Genomic DNA, 17077 nt, shown 5'->3' on the forward strand with positions numbered 1-17077 from the left:
GGCAGCCTGGACTTCCAGTCGCATGCTTGGGGCACTTTCTCTGTACTTGCAGGTGGTGGTAAGCGCCCCCAGTTTCCAGCTGATCCCACCCCCACTGGGCCAGTGCCCTTTGGGGGGGCAATGTCAGGCTAGGAAGGACGGGCAACCACTCACATCCTGGGGGCAGAAGGGCACGCACTGGACGCGAGGCTCCAGAGCCCGGTGTCCCCTGCGCGGTACACCGGTGCACCGCCCCCCGCGCCCGCTCCCTCCTCCCTCCTCCTCCTCCTCCTCCTCCTCCTCCTCCTCCTCCTCCTCCTCCTCCTCTTCCACCGGCTCCCTCCCTCCCCCACCCTCTCCCTCCCTCCCTCCGCGCTCAGAGCTGCGGCTGGAGCCGAGCGCGCCGCGTCGCCCGCCGCTGCCGCCGGTGCGGAGCGTGGGGAGCACTCGGCCGCAGCCGTCGCCCGCCGCGGAGGGTGCTGCTCCGCGCCGCTGGCCAGGCCGCCCTGTGCCCGGGCCTTTCCGTCCTTGGAGCGGATTGTTGCCCGCCGGGCGCCCGCCTAGAGCGACAGCACTCGCCAGAGCTGAGGCCGCGGTGGCGGCTGTGCCCATGCCCGGGTAAGTGGTGCCCGCCCGGGGCGCACGGGCGCAGGCGAGGTGGGCGCGGGCGGGGGCGGGAGGGCAGCCCAGCAGGTGGCGCGGCTGCAGGTGGGGGGCCGCAGGTCTGCTGCTGAGGCACCTGCGCCCAACGTCAGGCCTGCGTGTCCTTGCCGCACCACGGCCGCGCGTCACCCCGGGGCCCCGAGGCTGGCAAGCAGCGCCCCACACCCGCACCTTGCGCCCCGCATCCCGCGCGCACGCGCATCTGCGTCTGGGGAACAAGGCCGCTGGGGGCTGCGGGCGGGGGCTCAGGGCGGGCACAGCCAGGGGCGCCGGGCCTGGGCCAGGAGCCCCGCCGGTGAGCACGCACCTTCCAGGAGCCTCGCGGCACCCCTTCCCCCCGCCCTCACACTGTGTCATCTTCCCCCTCACACGTTCCCACACTGTCCCCCTGCACGCCCACATAGCTACCCAGCCGACCCCGCTGCTGGCATGGACAGTGCCTAAGGCAGGCGGCCCCTGGCCACACTTGGGTAGTGCCTTCTCCATCCCTCCACGGGCGATTGTTTCCCCCCTTCTCACCTGTGTGACCTTGGCCAGAGGGCTTCTGCATAGGGGGCCTCAGTGTTCTGAAAAGTGAAAGCTCCAGGCGTGGGGTTCTGGAATTCTGAGCCGCTGGTGCAGCATCTCCTAAAGCCTGGGGAAACCCACCCCTCTCTCTAGGACCTGGTCTCCTTCCTTCTGCTGGCTTTCTGCAGGGCTTAGTGGCCTGACCAGCCAAGGAGGAGTGGAAGGTAGGGTGGGGGGCCTGATGCCTGGGCAGAGCAGCCCAGGAAGGAATCTTGGAGAATCCTGGGAGAGGTTTAGGAGAGAGTGTGCAAACACCACTTGCTGTCTTACCTGCTCCAAGGGCAGTCCCCTCCACTAGATGCTTGCCACTTCCTGGGCTGGGTGGGGGAGTGAAGCCACCCCATCTTTCACAGATGAGGCCTTGGGGCTCTGACCTAAAGTGAGCCCCTGCCTGTTGCAGGATTAGTCCAGCCTGTCCCTAGCTGGCTCCCATCTTCATCTCCCCTGGCTCCCTACAAGGACTTGAACGTCGGCTTGGAAGGTGCCCCCTGCACCTACTTCCCTCACTTAATCCACTAGCACTGCAACCCTCAAGCACAGTCATGACTTCTCCCTAGTCTATGAGCATCTTAAGGCAGGGGCTTTCTCTTAACCTGCATGGGCTGCTCAAGTGCCCACCACAGGCCTGGCAGAGTGGGCAGTAGTTTTCATATGGCACATTTATGACCTTGACCTCACTGAATCTGTAGACTCACCAGAGAATAAAGGCAAGGCCTGTATTTTTGTCCCCATTCTTCAGATGAGATGCTTGAAGCCCCAAGAGGGGTGGGAACTCAGCAGTGCATTGAGCACATGGGTGGAGGCCCCTTCTGTCTTGAGCAGGTGGCTGGGGACACTCCCGTGGACTTGGTGGGGAGGTATCCTAATAAGAAGCCAATCCCCTTCCTGAGCACCTACTACAGCTGCGCGTGGTTCTAAACATGTTCTTGGACCTCCATCTGAGTCTCACCTCAACCATATGTGTGAGCTGCTGTTCTCATTGGCCCCCTTTTCACAGATGGGGGAATCAAGGCCAGGTGGCTTGTGAGGAGAGCTAGGATGCAGAGGAGAGGCTGGGAGGCTGCCCAGGTCCCTAAGGGACTTGGCGTAGCAGAAGGACCAAGGGTGAAATTACCCCTTGAGTTTGCATCTGAAGAGTGAGCCAGTCGGAAGGGGCTGGGCTTTGTGGTCCCAGACCATTGATTGTCCCTGCTACTAGCCTCCAGGAGGGGGAGGGCCAAGGACACAGCTAGTCTTGATCACATCAACCTGGTGCATGCCCAGCACTGCCAGGTGGTTTGAGTGAAGGGGCAGGCATGCTCTGGCACAGAATAGGGGGGAAGGCAGGCAGATGGAAGTGGGATGGGCGTGGGAGGGGGCTCTGCAGACAACCAGAAGGAGAGCCAGTCCTTTGGGGAAGGAAGCCCCCAAGGCTGAACGTGCTAGGGAGCACTCCAACAGCAGGCAGTGGAGATGCTGTAGCCAGCCCCAGGGGCAATAAGAGGAAGAGGAGGCTTGTAGGAGGCATCTTGGGCTCTAGTGACAGGATCTCTGGGGTTTGGTGCCAGCTCTGTGCCTGATGGTCTTTGTGACCTTGGCCAAGTCCCTTCCCTGCTCCAGATCTAGAGACAGTGGAAGTGTGCCCTGCGGACTCTGCACTGACATTTCAGGATTTGGAGCTGGAGCTTTGGAGTGAGGCTGAATCCTTCCCAACCAAGCAGGAGAGGCCAGGTCTGGGAATCAGTGAGCACTCTCTAGTCCAGTCCAGACATGCAGCCGGAGGGTGCTGGGGTCAGCTGTAGAGGCCTCTCTGAGCATGACTTGTAGAGAGGGGCCCCATGCTTCCTGGTAGGGGACAAGAGTGCCCCCCGGGCCCCAGGCCTTCTGAGAGCTGAGCTCAAATGGGACTCTTGGAGCCAGCACAGTCAGACCCAGCTTCTCTGGACATTTGCACCTCCTCCCCCACCTCATAGAGCAAGTCATCAGCACACCTGTACTCCCTTCTGATCTTACACTTATGGCTCATATGTTTCATTGATGGCTGCTATCTGCATCAGAGTTTACCCATAAAGTAATGTCAATAATGACAGTAATAATAACAGCAGTCACCTTGTGCCATACTGGTTTAAGTTTTTCACAAACATCTCCTCACTTAATTGAAACAATAATCAAATGAAGCAAGTGTTGGTATTATCCGCATTTTACAGCTGGTCACATGAGACCCAGAGAAGTTAGAGAGTTTAGGTAATTTGCTCAAGGTCGCACAGCCAGTAGGTGGTAAAGTCAGGATTGCAACATAGCAGTTGGGCCCCTGAGTCTGCTCCCTGCCTGTAGCCACTTGTTCTCTAGAAGTTTGTCTCTAGAAGTGTGCTAAACTTGGCAGAAGGGGGCATTATGCACTGGCTGGAGCTGAATGTCCAAGGAACCCTGCTGGGGTGAGGCTAGGGATTCTTTTGAAAACCTTGCAGCTCAGAAGCTGAAATACCAGCATCCCCACCCCCATCTTCCCGCTGAAAAATCAAAGGTGATTTCTACCCATCCCAAAGTAAGCTCCTATGACCTCTTCAGGGCACCCCTAAGAAGTAGCAGTCCATAGATGGGGACCTGGGCTGTGACACGAGGCAGATCTTCAATGTAAGCGCCCATGAGCCCCACCAGTGCCATCTCTGTGACTGCAGCAAGTGCCCCAGCAACACCCCAGGCTAGGCATGGCAGGCAGAGATCTGGGCCACGCAGATGGCTCCTCCCTGTCCCCTGTCATTTCCCAGCTCCTCACTGTACTTCTCTTCCCTGCCCTGGCTAGGCTGGCAGAAGCCAGGCCAACCGTGCCTGGCTGGAAAGCCCTCCCCTGCCTGAGCACCTTCTGTTGGGTGGGTGGTGCTGGCAGTGGGCCCGGAAGCAGCCTGGGGAGAAGGGTCTGAGCCACACATCACCAGGACAGAGGAAGAAGGCTCTCAGATCTGGGGGATTTTGGGCATCTGGACAGCGCAAGGTTGAGAAGGGGATAAGTCCAAGGTCACAAAGCTGAATAGATGGCAAAACCCAAACCAGAGCCACAGGGCATGGACAAAAACATTGAGGCTCAGGGGCTCTTGGGGCTGGTGGGAGGACTCTCTGTGAGCACAAGTGGTTTCCAGAGACTTAGGTCCAAATCCAAGTTGTGCAAAGAGGTCTTGAGTCTGCTTCTGTTGTGCTGAGGTGGGTCCCTCAGCTCAAATGAGTTCTTCCTTGAGCCTGTGGTCTTAAGGCACTTTCCAGAGCTGCATTGTCCTATGTAGTAGCTATAGCCACAAGTCAGCCACAACTTAAAGTAAAATTACAAATTTTGTTCCTTAGTTGCATGACTATATTTCAAGTGCTCAGTATCCACAGTGGCCAGTGGCCACCATATGGGATGGTGCAGGTAGAGAATTTTCCAAAATGTACTATGTATGTCACCACTTCAGTGAAAATGAAGGGTTGATTCCTCCCATGGATCTTGAAGTCACCCTCAAGGCCACTCTCCTGTGGCATATGGTCACTGATGGTTTGAATTTGGCCAGCCCCCATGGTCAGGCTCCCCTAGGTAATCACCCAGAAGAGAAGCCCTCAAGGAATTCTGGGTGCTCGTGAGCATTTGAAAAAGTGTCCTGTGATTGGCCAGGCTCTAATCTGAGCATTTGACAACTGGGGGAAACAAGGTGCTTGGGTAAGTTGCCTTTCAGAATGAATGTACCCCCTCATCAGAATGTGGCCTGCCATGCCAGGGTCCACATCATATGGGTGTGATGACCACTGGGGATTCTGGCCCTTAGTTATTCAACCATATTTATAGGGGCCCATGCCCTGTGTTAGTTCTGCGTATACAATGGAAAGGAAAAAGCAAAATGTACTTCCTGCAGCAAAGGAAGTGCATTTTGCTAAGTGTTCATCTATGGCAACCAAATACAAGTGCTGGGGTCAGGAGGATGCGTTGAGACCATGAGGCCAGGCAGCGTCTTCCAGGGCTCAGGCCCCACAGCACCCTCACTGGCCCAACAACCCAGATTCAGCCAGACAGTCCTGACTCCTTACTCCTCAGTGGCCACATATGGCTGGTGCCTGCCATATCAGACAGTACTGAGACCTTGCACAGATCCTGAAGCCACTCCTAAGCCACTCCCCCATGGAACCTTGAAAGGGAATAGGTGAAGGAGTTGCAGATGCCTCAGGGAAGCCGGTCCATCCCCTGGGGAGTCTGGGGCTGGTGGGAGGACTCTCTGTGAGAGTCAGTAGAGCCAGCGTGTTGGCATCAAGATCCAGAGTTGTGCTCCCCAAGGGCTGGCCCAGATGCCCAGACACCCATGGAGAGGGAGGCATCCTTCCAGGCACAGCCTGACAGGCCATGGGGATGCCAGGCCTGTCCTCAAGCTGACTCCAGCAGTCCTCCCATGTCCAGCTTGGTCCTGATTAGGTCCTGCCATGTACCCAACATGCTGCCAGAGCTTGAGAAAGAGCAGGGAAGAGCTAGGGCTGGGGTGCAGCCTCGGAAGCGGCCCAGGTCACCCCCCCAGATGGGCAAGGCAGTGTTTTTTAAAAAATAATGTTGATTTCTTCCTATTAAAAATAGGAAGCATTATAAAAATAATGCTTTTACTGGAAACAATGGCACATGCCTATAATCCCAGACACTAAGGAAGTAAAACAAGAAGATTCCAAGTTCAATGCCAGCCTGGGCAACATCGTGAGACCCTATCTCAAAATAAAAAATAAAAAGGACTGGGGATATAGCTCTGTGATAAAACACCCTGGGTTCAATAGCCAGCACCAAAAAAATAATAATAATAATGATGATGGTGATGCTCTTAACATGCATGCTCTTTATAGAATACTCACACAGAGACGTCAAAAACATAGAATCTCCCCCAGTCCAATCCCCAAAATGTAAGCTACTGTTTTCATTTTATTGAACTTGTTTCTGCTCCCTTTTCTTTGCATAACCTATTTATTTTCACATTACTGTAATTATACCATGGGCTCAATTGTGTAATCTAGTTTTTACTTCACATAAGCATTTTCTTTATTAATATAATCCCTTCCTAAAAGAACATTTTTTTCAAAATGGATATAGTTTAATTTTTAAAAGATTATGAAAGCAGTAAGTACTTATTGCAAAAATGAAGAATGAACTTGAGTCGTGCAACGAAGAAACTCCAAATGATCACTCACTCATTTTACAGTTATTTATCAAGCACCCAGGCTATATCAGGGCAGTTCTCAGTAATTACAATTTTTAATGGCTGAATAGTATTCTCTCAAGAGATCCTAATTCACTTAATTATTTGGCTATTTTTGGAAATCCAGGCAGTCAAATTTGTTTCGCCCTTATACACAAGGCTCTGCTAAGCATCTTGGTGCGGAACGCTCACCCTGTCCTGAGGAGAGTACCCAGACACAAGACTGTTCTGCCAAGTCACTATCCAAAGGGGCTGTTTTGAGTGTGCCAGAAGGACTCGTGTATGCACCCTTGCCAGCATTAGGTATTACAATCAAATAACCTGCCATAAGTATCTAGGTCAGCAAATATCTCCTTTAGTTTGTGTTTCTTTAATTGCAAGTGACGGTGAGTATTTTTCCATGTTTATAAATTATATCTTTTCTTTTAAGTGAATTACCTGTTCCTATACCCAATTTACTGATGACTTAGTGTTTCTCCTTTGGGGCTGAATGAACTTTAGACATGAAAAATAGCAACAATTTAATATCTTTGTTGCCAAAAAAAAAAGCTTAACCTCTTTGTTCTTTGACTTTTCTCTCATGTAAAAGGTAAACATTTTTTGTCACAATGTCTTGTGGTTTCTTCCATTGCTTCTGGGCTTACAAAATCTCTTATGGAAATTTGTGCGCTTTCCACCTGTGTGTGTGCATATGTCTGTGTGTAGTTTGCATGTTTAAGATGTTTAAATCTTTAACCCAGCAGTCAGCAACTTCTTTTGCAAGGGCCAGACAGTAAATATTTTCTACTTTGTGGGCCACATGGTCACTGACTCAAGGACTAGACTCTGCCTGAAAGCATGAAAGTAGCCACAGATAATAAGATACATGAATGAATGGGTGTGGCTGTGTGCCAATAAAACTTTATTCACAAGCACACTGGCTGCTGGATTAGGCCTTTGGGCTGTAGTTGCCAAACTGTTTAACTCAAAGGAGATTTGTGCTGGGGAAGTATGAGGTGAAGGAGGTAAGGTGTGTCCTTTGCCACTTGTCCCAATTTCCTTAATCAAATTAGTTGTCTCCTGGAGGAAGGTCCCCCTTCCTCCCTCCTCCCAAAATCAAGCACTCTGGACATCTTTGGAGTTCCTGAGCAGCGGGAACTCCAAAGTGTCCCCACAGGGTCAGGTGGCAGCTGGCTCAGCAGACCCCGTGTGTTTGCCCAGAGTAGGTAGGACAGGCAGAGGTGTTGGCCTCTTTGCTCCTCTTTTAGGGAGGTGCTGAATGAAGGTGTTTGAAAAAGAACTGCCACATCTTTATTCGACTCACCTGGGAACCGTCAGTCCCTGACTGTCTCAACACTCTGAATTCTTTGCACTCTGGCATTTTTGACACAAACCTGAAACCGGGTTAAGACACGCAGAGTGGCAGGCTTGTTGCTGAACCAACATTTGCACGGATGGCTGGCCAGGGGCATGATGGTGGTACAGGGCATGACAGAGAGGGGAGGAGCTTTTTCTCCAGATTAGACCAGCCCTGCTGAAACCACTGATGCCCTCAGAGCACAGCAGGACAATATAGCTAGCCCCACTTCCCTGGCCTCTGATTGCCTCGCCAGTCACAGGGGACCTTGCCTACCTGCTCTCCCATGGGCCTCAGCTACATTTCTCTTGGGAGAATCCAAAACCAGACATACCATATTTTGGTGTGAAGTCACAGGCCTGGGAGGGATGGCTGTGACCCAGAGGTAGCTGGTCTGGGCTCCTCTGGCTCCTGGGGTCTCTGAATACTGCTGTAAGTGGGAGGCAGAGTCTGTCCTCTGTGCCCCTCCCACCCAGCCTAGTCTCCCTCACAGCCTGGGACTCATCTGCCCACAACTCAGTGACCAGCAGTTGGGCCTTTGCTCTTAGAAACCTCTGCCCTGAAGAGCAGATCAAAAGTGTCTCCCTGTAATGTGTTCTTTGAGGCGAAGGGTAAGAGTGGGCTGCCCTAGAGGCTGTTGCCCAGGATCCCTATCCTGACAGCCCCCAGAGAGACCCACATGGCTGCACTTGTAGGTGAGACAGGGTGGCAGGAGAGGGTCCAGGCAGGGCCAGGGACTGTCTCCTGTGGCCCTGCCACTCTCCCTAGGAGGAGGAAACAGCTCCACAGCGCTATCATCAAAGGTGAGGCTAGGGTGGCAGGTCAGGGTTTCCCCCCAGAGGAGTGGACAAGGTATATGTGCTGTAAAGAGGACCCTCTAGTGTTCTCATCCACAGTCCTTGCTGCACTCTCTTCCAGCTTCCCAGAGAGGAGACTTTTGTAGCCACTTCATGACCCACTAACTCCCCGCAAGCTCTTGGCCTCAGACATCATCTGCTCATGAGCACACAGAGGCTGGCAAGGGAATCTAGGAGAGGGATGAAGCTGGGTATGTGATGGGCTGTGGGGCTTGCTCAGGGAAACACTCAGACTACACATTGGTGTTTCATCATGACATGAGATGGAGCCCCCCAACCCTAGTCCTTCTGGGTACCCCAGATCCTGCATGAGCTTTGTGGTGCAAAGCTCAGTCTGTGTGATTCAGATGGCAGGCAGACCCTTGGCTACCTTCAGGTCTTGCCATTGCAGCTTCTGAGGCATCCTCTTTCGGGGGCGTTGTTGGCCACTGGCTCTTCCTCTGTTGCTGCATTTGACAGCTGGCATCTGGCCTTGGTTAGCCTGGAGAAGTGGCACCAAGGCTTTGTTGTGCTAGTTCTTTGTGTCTGGGTCACAGAAGGGCAGCAAGACTTGTCTCCCATCTTTAGCCTGAACTGGAGTTTTCTGTCCCCACTCCCTGCCTCAGCATCCTTACTCATCCCCTTCCAAGAGTAGCATGGTCAAGGACTTTTCTAAGGGCTCAGAGTGGCCTGGTACCAGGGAAAGTGAGCTTCCAGACCCCCATCCTGTGTGCTCAGAGTTCCATATAGTTCACCTAGTGAATTCTTTCTCTACTTCCTGTTGACTTTCTACCATCAGTCAGGTCACAAAAGGGACACAAAGAGGCTAATTTGCAATCAGCTGGAGAGAGCTGGGGACTCACACAGCTCTAGCCCCTGACCTTATCTCCAATGAATGCCCCCAGCCTGTCCTCTCAGACCTCAGACTGTTTCCAGAAAACAGCAATCACCTCCCCCTACCACATATACCAGGCTCACTCTGGGCCCTGTGGAGCCCAGGCTCTCAGAGGACCCAAGTGTGAACTGGTAGTCTCCTTAACTAGTCACTGCCTGTCCTGACTGGAAGGACTTAGCCTATGGCCTGCAGCCCCCATGGCCTCCAGCTGCCTGTAATTTCCTTAATTACCTGTTTAGACCTTGGCAGCTTCCGTCCTTGGAGCTGACTGTGGGATCAGAAGCTGATCAGGGGCAAACACCGTGGTACCTCGGACAGAGCTGGGGACACTTGGGTACCTCTTATCCTAGCCACGTGTTCTCTGGCTTCAAAAGGCCAGAGGACAGGGACCTGGCCCTCTTGGAGCCAGACACAAGATCTTGGCCCCTTTGTGAGCTGGCGTCTTCCACAGAGGCCAGCCACAGTGTTCCTGGGTCCCCTTGCCTCTCCTGAGAGCACAGACTGGCCAGGGCACCTCTGCCATCAGGGCAGGAGAGGCGTGGGGCCAGCGTGTGCGGAGCGCGTGCGGGGGCGGGGCACAGGGCTGGCTTGGTCTCCTGCTGCAATGCAGCTCTCTGCCCGCATAGCTCACTGTAATTGGATAATTAGTGTCATTACGCTTCCTGCCCATCAGCTTCTCCAGCTCCTGCTCCCTCGCTCTCCCTTTCTCTAGCTCCCGCCTTCCCTGGCAGAAAACAAATGAACGTTCTTTCACTCCTTCTGCATGGAGTCATGGCCCCAGTAATGATACTTCAAGGCCCCATCCTGAGTGGGGCTTCCAACTTTCCTCTGGGGCCCAGGGCCACCCAGCACTGTGAGGGCCACCTGTGTGGGAGTTTTTGACTTCTCCCTGTCCTAGGTAGCGCAGAGTGAATAAATGGAATGTTCTAGCCTCACTGGTGGAACCTGGCTCTGCCCTATGAACTCTGGGATTCGACTGGTCTAGGATTCAGAGCAGGCAGAGGAAGGGGAAGGTACAATGAGGTGACCCAGAAGGGATCACATGGCCAGGCTTCTCTGACTCCAGCGCCTGCACTCCCAAGCCCTGAGGTTTATAGGAACAGATTTCCTGTCCAGTCACTTTATTGAACTCTTTTTTAATTGGTTCTAATCATGTGTTCATTGCTTTCTGGGATTTTCGGGGCAGTTACTTGGCAGAGGAACCACATAGAATCCTCTGCAGCCAGACCACCTGAGTTTACCTCAGCCTCTGCTCCTTGCTGCCTGTATGTCCTTGAGTAAACCTCTTAACCTTTCTGTGCCTCACCTGCTTCAACTCTACAGTGGGCATAATCATTCATTGCCATAGAGGCCTAGTGTAGTGCTGCCCTGGGCTTCAGGGCAGACAGAGGGAGGGGATGATGGGGTGACCCAGGAGGGGAAGCTGGACAGGACTAATGGACTCAACAAAGAACACTGTCATGGCTGGTCGTTCTGGCACACTCCTGTAATCCTAGCTTCTTGGGAGGCTGAGGCAGGAGATCACAAGTTCAAGGCCAGCCTCAGAAACTTAGTAAGACCCTGCCTCAAGATAAAAATAAAAAGGGTTGGGGATGTGGCTCAGTGGTAGGAAGCTTGCCTAGAATACACAAGGTGCTGGGTTCAATCCACAGTACACCCCACCCAAAGAGCAGTGTCATGGTTCCTTTTCCTGGAGGCTCATACCACCCTGTACACAGAGCAAAGTGCCTGGTGGGGCTTGTTTGTTTTTTGTATTGTAGTAAAATACACCACTTAGGCAGATAGTCCAGTGACACAAAACTCATTCTCATCACTATGCAAGCATCTGCACCATCTCTCTCCAGTCTGGGTTCATCTTACCAAACTGAAACTCTAGTGCCCCTTCCCCCAGCCCCTGGCACCCACTATTCTACTATCAGTCTCTGTGATTTTGGCTATTTTAGGGACTTCCTAGGAAAGCAGAGTCAGACAGTATCTGTCCTTTTGTGCCTGGCTCTTTTTGCTGAGCCTCATGTCTTTAAGGGGCATGTGCATTGTGAAGTGTCAGAATCCCCTTCCTTTTTAAGGCTGAATGATATTCCATTGTATGAATACACACAGTGCGTTTGTCCATTGATCTATCCCTGGACACCGTAATGCTGCCGTGAACGTGGCTGTCCAAGTATCTGTTCAAGTCTCTGCTTTCACTTCTTTTAGGGATGTCCCTAGAAGTAGCACTGCTGGAGGCTTTGGTAATTTGATGTTTAATTTTTTCAGGAACTGCCATACGGCTTTACACAGTGACTGCATCATTTAACATTCTATGGTGGGGCTTTCTTTTTTTATGATGGGACTTATTTTAACTGAAGAATTCGGGGCCTCCTCAGAGCCTCTGAAGGCAGACAAATGCATGGTCTCAAGCTTGGCTGGGCATTAGATATCCTTGGGGATAGCTTCCCACCCTACCCCTTCAGGATGGGCAGCTCTGGGCCCAGGATCCTGTATTTTTAAAGTTCTCCAAAGATGGGAGGGGCCTATGCAGGGCTGGCATGGACTGTTCTAGATAAGACTGAAGTGCTTGGCCATCCATTAGATGTTTACCTACCCAAAAGCAAGGGTGGAATTGGGTAATGTCCCTGTCTCTGTCACCTCCAGGAATCTAGACTTAGGTTTCTCTGGATTCCAGAATCTTGCTTGGCTGGACCCTTGGTAGCAGGGACTCTGAAGTCTGTGCATGTGTCTTGGTACTGGGTGTGCAGGGCCCCTGTAGGGTGGCTGGCCAGCCCCTAGTGGATCTGCCAGGTGCCCTTGTTGTGCTTGCAGGTCCCCAAGGGACTGCCTTGCAGGGGCAGAGCTTTAGGTAGGTGGGTGGGTGTGTGAGTGGGGTGGGGGCACTATGGTGGCAGTTGACCCTTTTCTGTTGTTATTGTTTTTGCCCAAAGCTGTTCCCTAATCAAGAGCCACTTGGCATATGCACAGATTGTACCAGGAACGGGGGAGGAAGGAACGGAGCAGCAGGGGGCGGGGGAGCCTGTCCCTTTAAATCTGTTTTCTCGGTTTTATTTCCTTCTCTTCTCCCATCCTCCTCCCTCCACCAGAGCAAGTGGTGGGGCTGTGAGGGCCCAGAAGCTGCAGTGACGGTGCCTCTGAAATATTAATGAGGCTGTTCTCTGCCTGGCTCCTTCCCTCCCCCCTCCTGGGCTGCATGCAGGCCTCGTCCTTGGAGCCCTCCTTGCCCCTCCCTGGTGGTCACCAAGGTGCAGCAGGCAGAGGGGAGGGGATGGGGTGGGCAGGAGGGAGGGGGCCTTTGGAGGGGAGGGGAGGTCAAGGGTTAAAGGAGTTTCCCTTGGGGTACACAGGCCAAGTCTGTACCTGTCCTGACCACACCAGGTCCAGGAGAAGGCAGGGCAGTTACTAGTCAGGGTCCCCTCCTCCCACACCTTCTCTCCAGTTGCTCCCTACCTGGTTTCCAAAGCCCACTCCAGTCTGCAGGTGTGCTGCTGAGCCAGGCAGTGGGGAGGCCCTGGATGTGTGACTATGGGGCCTGGAGCTGGGCATCTAGCTGTCCCTCGGGCTTGCTCTTTCTCTCTCCATTCCATGGGGCCAGGTTCATATTAGAGGTGCCTGGAGGTGGAGAGAAGCTGGGACTGTTATTTCAAGGAATCCCCGTGTGAGTCACACAGCTGAGTGATGGGCACTTCTGGAAGGCAAGCCTTACTTGGTGGGTCTGCAGGCAGATGCTGATGGGCAGTTAAGGAGGGCTCGTGGTAGAGGGCATGTGCCTGGCAGGCTCCCAGGCCTTCATCTCTTGCCTGTGAACCTGCTCTGCTTCTGCTTCCTTCACATCTCAGGGCCATGTCGTCTTGGGCCTGGCTCTGGCATCAGGACAGTGGAAAGCCCCAGGTAGCAGAATCTGACCATTTACCTCAGGCATCCTCCCTGTGGACTAGTGCAGGGGTGGGATGTTCTTGTTGGTGAGGACCCAGTGACTACAGAGCAATCTGGGGCTGGGACTTCCTGGCTTCTAGCTCATGCTGGTGGCTAGCTCCTCGACCCCAGGGGAGGCAGCAGCTTTTGGTGGCAAATGCCCATTATGGGCATGGGGATACATGCCCACACGAATTTGGCTGGTGCCAAGCAGGTCTGGCCCTGGGGCTGTTTCCAGACTTGAGAATGGGATGAATTCTAATGCATTTTTGAGCTCTGACTTGGGGATGATGGTGGACTTCCTCCCACCATTCACTGCCCCCTCTGAAGATGAGGCCAGACACCCCACACAGAGCAGGTGGTCAAGGGAGTACAGCCTGGGTCTGCTGGAAAAGTTGCTCAAGGTGTCCCATCGTGGGTGGCTGTGACTCACTTCAGGCCACATGGAAGGCATGGCCAAACAGGAACCTGAAGTTCGGCATCTGTGACCCTCAGGCAGCCTCAGTTTCCCTGTGTGCTATGGGTATCTGTGTGTCTGCTATGAGGGCTGTATGTAGGCATTGGCAGGTGCTGGGATCCCATAGACACTGGCAGCTCAAAACTCCATGTTGAGAGTGAGATCACAAGAGGGGAGGCTGGGGACAAAGGTGTCCCTCACTTGGGAACTTTACAGCTCCTTGGAGGGCAGCCCAGGACCTTAGGGGAGTCTAAGGGGATTAAATCAGAGGAACTAGGAGGTTCCCCAAAGCCTCATTAGAGATGGTCAGAGAAAGACATCACAGGGACCCCAGGGTTTTGGGTTAGGGATGTGCACTGTTTTGCCCTGAGGGGGAGGTGAAGGTGTCTGGGCCCCATGAGGGAAGATTGTAGAATGCATTTAGGTGATGGGTCTGGACTTAGGTTACATCCTTCAACAATCCTCTGAGGTAGCAACCTGTTGACAGTCACATAGTGAGGGTGAGGTAGGCTAGGGAACCCAATACAGGTCTCTGTCACTCCACCCCATGATGCTGGCCAATTTGTGCCAGGATGGAGCAAGTGCCGGAAGGTCCCAGTGCCCCTCTGTGGAAGTTCTCAATTTAATTAAGCCAATTAAGGTCTGAAAGATGAAAGAGCCCAGAAATGGTACGTTCCCTGCCCTTTTGGTGCCTACAGGCCGTTCTCGGCAACCAGCCCAGGCCGGAAACTCTGTCAGGTCTGCAGAACTGATAGGCCTGGTCACTTCTGTTCTTGGCCATTTCAGTGATGCCTGTTGTCCTTATTCAAACTGACGGAGGCCATTTCTCAGGTTTACAGAGACCTAGAGAAAGAAGAGTATATGCTGTTTGCTCTCTATGGTAGCCAACAGTTACTCAAACATGGACCTCACCTTGACTGATGGCTCCTAGCCCATGGCCTATTAAGTTCATAAAGACAAGGTGGGTAAATGTGAGTGCCCATCCCAGTCTGCCTTACCCCCATTCACTCATTCCTCCAGCCCTGTCCCCAGCTAGGGCTGACTACACAGTAGACTTCCTGCCGACTCAATAACCACCCATCTCAAAGAGCTAATGATTTGGAAAGTGGGAGAAACAGAGTCACCAAGTATTGGTGCCGAGCAGAGCAAAATAGGAATGGCCATGGGATTCTAAACTCTGCAGCAATCAATTTTGGCTGGAGTATGAACTGGCAGAGATGTTTTGGAGAATGTTCCACTGGAATTGTGAGTGAAAAAAAAAATTCGTTGGAGGTCAGCAGGTGGGGATGGGAGAGAAAGGTGTGTGCTCAAGTCTCAGAGCGGTGCAACTGTGGCAGAGTGAGCAGTGGCCATAGGTAGGCTAAAGTGGGGCACAGTGAACAGGCAGGGTGTGGGGGCAGGAAAGGATCCAGAAGGTGCTTTGAAGGAAGTAGGCCCTTTGCTTGATGGAACTGGGGAATTGAAACAGGGAGCATGGCGGGACCAACATGTTTTGTTCTAGAATGATGGTGCCTGAACAGGGGAAGATGGTGACTCAGAGCAGCATGGTGACCAGTTGCCTGATAGGGCAGAATCTCTCTGGCTGAAGGGAGGGGACACAGCTTGACCTCATCAGAAGCTCTGGCCTTGCCTCTCTGTTTGGTGTCCTTACCATGAATCACCACTGGCCTAGTCAGCCACAGTGATGACAGTACACCAGTCAGGAGCTGCTCAAGGACCTGGTGTGGCTCTGCCTGGGCCGCTACTGCTGCTTAACTGAGGGCATGACCACACTGGGCAGCAGGGGCAGGGAGTGGAAGGATAGACCTAGCCTGGTCAGAGGAGGGAGAAGTAGAAGACTGAGTAAAGGCCCAATACCTGGGTAACTGTGCCTGTGGCCTGCAAGTGCTTGCTCTGAAGAACAGGAATTTCTGTTGGGCTCATGCACCACCCAAGAGCCCATCCACTCAATATACCATTCACTCTGTCCCCTGCCCCGTGGTCCTGTAGGTACTCTACAACCCCCTCTACTCCTCCAAGTGTGTGAAGAGGCTGAAAAAATGAATGCACTCCAAAGGAACAAAATCATCCATCTTTCCTTTTAGAAACTGCCCATGTAGTGTCCCTAGGCAGCTCAGTTGGGGACATTGGCTGGAGCCTCCAATACACATGGGCCCTATTGTTTGGGTCTCTCACAGCAGCCCTTCCTGCCTGGGGCCTAGGAAGCTAGCTCGCAGGGGTTTTGTATTGGTGTAAGCCAGTGCCTATGTGGATGAACCAGACCTGTCTATTCCTCAGTCTAGCAGCCAGCAGGCTGGAGGTGGCAGGGATGGGGAACAGCCCAAACCTTACAGATGCTGTGTACTAAGGTTGTATGGGGCACCTGGAACTCAGCTCAGAGAAGGGAGAGGAAAAGGCACACCTGGCAGACAGAGGCATTGTCCTAAGCCAAGTTCCAGGGCAGGGGTAGGTGGAGGCAACCTGAAGACAAGGAGTGCAGGTATCAGTTGAAAGCAGCCATCATTGAAAGCAGCCATCGCTGCCTTGAGCTGTCAGAGGCAGCAGATCCAGCTTCCTCTGGCACAGCAATTTCCCTTGGTCAAACCCTAGTTTCCTTCACTGACAAAAAGGAGAGTGGTTAGTGCCACCACCTCCTAGGTGGCTGGGGGTGTTCACAGGGCACTCCCGGAAAGAGCCCACCAGGGGCTGCCTGGCCCCCTGTACTCACATTGCTTGCCCTGGATATTCTTGAGCCCAGGGCTCACCTCTGCTGCTCAGTCAAGCAGAAGAGCCTCAGCCCCTCCCGCCACCCTTCCACCTCTCCTCTTTGTTTTGCCTCTTTCCAATTTTTTCTCCCACATGTCCCTTCCTGAAACCCTGTAGCTCTTGGCTCTTGAGCCTGACCTTATCTCTGTCACCCTGCTTGTTATGTGCCTACAATACAGAGAAGGAATTAGCTTAGTCTTGTAGACCCTCTGCCCCCACTTACACGTGCCCTTGCTGGGCACACATAGATGCTCAGTAAATATTCGTCAGACGATTGGCTGGAGGAATGGGTGGGAAAGAGATGTGTGGGAGAGGGGGAGGATGGTGCAGGCATGTGTCCGTCATGTTCTCACATCATCCGGAAGTGAAGGCTTCTCCTCATGGCAAGTGTCTAGAAAGTTAACACCAGGTGTCCAAACCTTTCAGTTGGGGATCACTTGGGATAGGCATTTTCTGAAGCAGATCCCCTGACCTGTGGCTTCTTTTGGATTTCTCTTGTATGGGCTGGGGGCACATGTT

The 17077-nt window shown here is 53.2% G+C and overlaps 1 protein-coding gene across 9 annotated transcripts in view; it reads left to right on the plus strand.

Annotated features, from left to right (window-relative positions):
* The first annotated feature begins 332 nt into the window (after positions 1-332).
* ATP2B3 (ATPase plasma membrane Ca2+ transporting 3) overlaps positions 333-17077 on the plus strand; it is a 69755-nt gene continuing 53010 nt past the window's right edge. For 4 of the 9 annotated variants that reach the window (XM_081277868.1, XM_081277869.1, XM_081277871.1 and 1 more), the window contains exon 1: positions 333-597. The gene's annotated coding sequence lies outside the window, so the exon portion shown is untranslated. The remainder of the gene's footprint in view (positions 598-17077) is intronic. The other 5 variants (XM_081277872.1, XM_081277873.1, XM_081277874.1 and 2 more) reach the window with 2 other exon arrangements.

The sequence above is a fragment of the Spermophilus citellus genome (assembly GCF_964194105.1).
Source record: "Spermophilus citellus genome assembly, chromosome: X".
In the NCBI taxonomy this organism is placed as follows: Eukaryota; Metazoa; Chordata; class Mammalia; order Rodentia; family Sciuridae; genus Spermophilus; species Spermophilus citellus.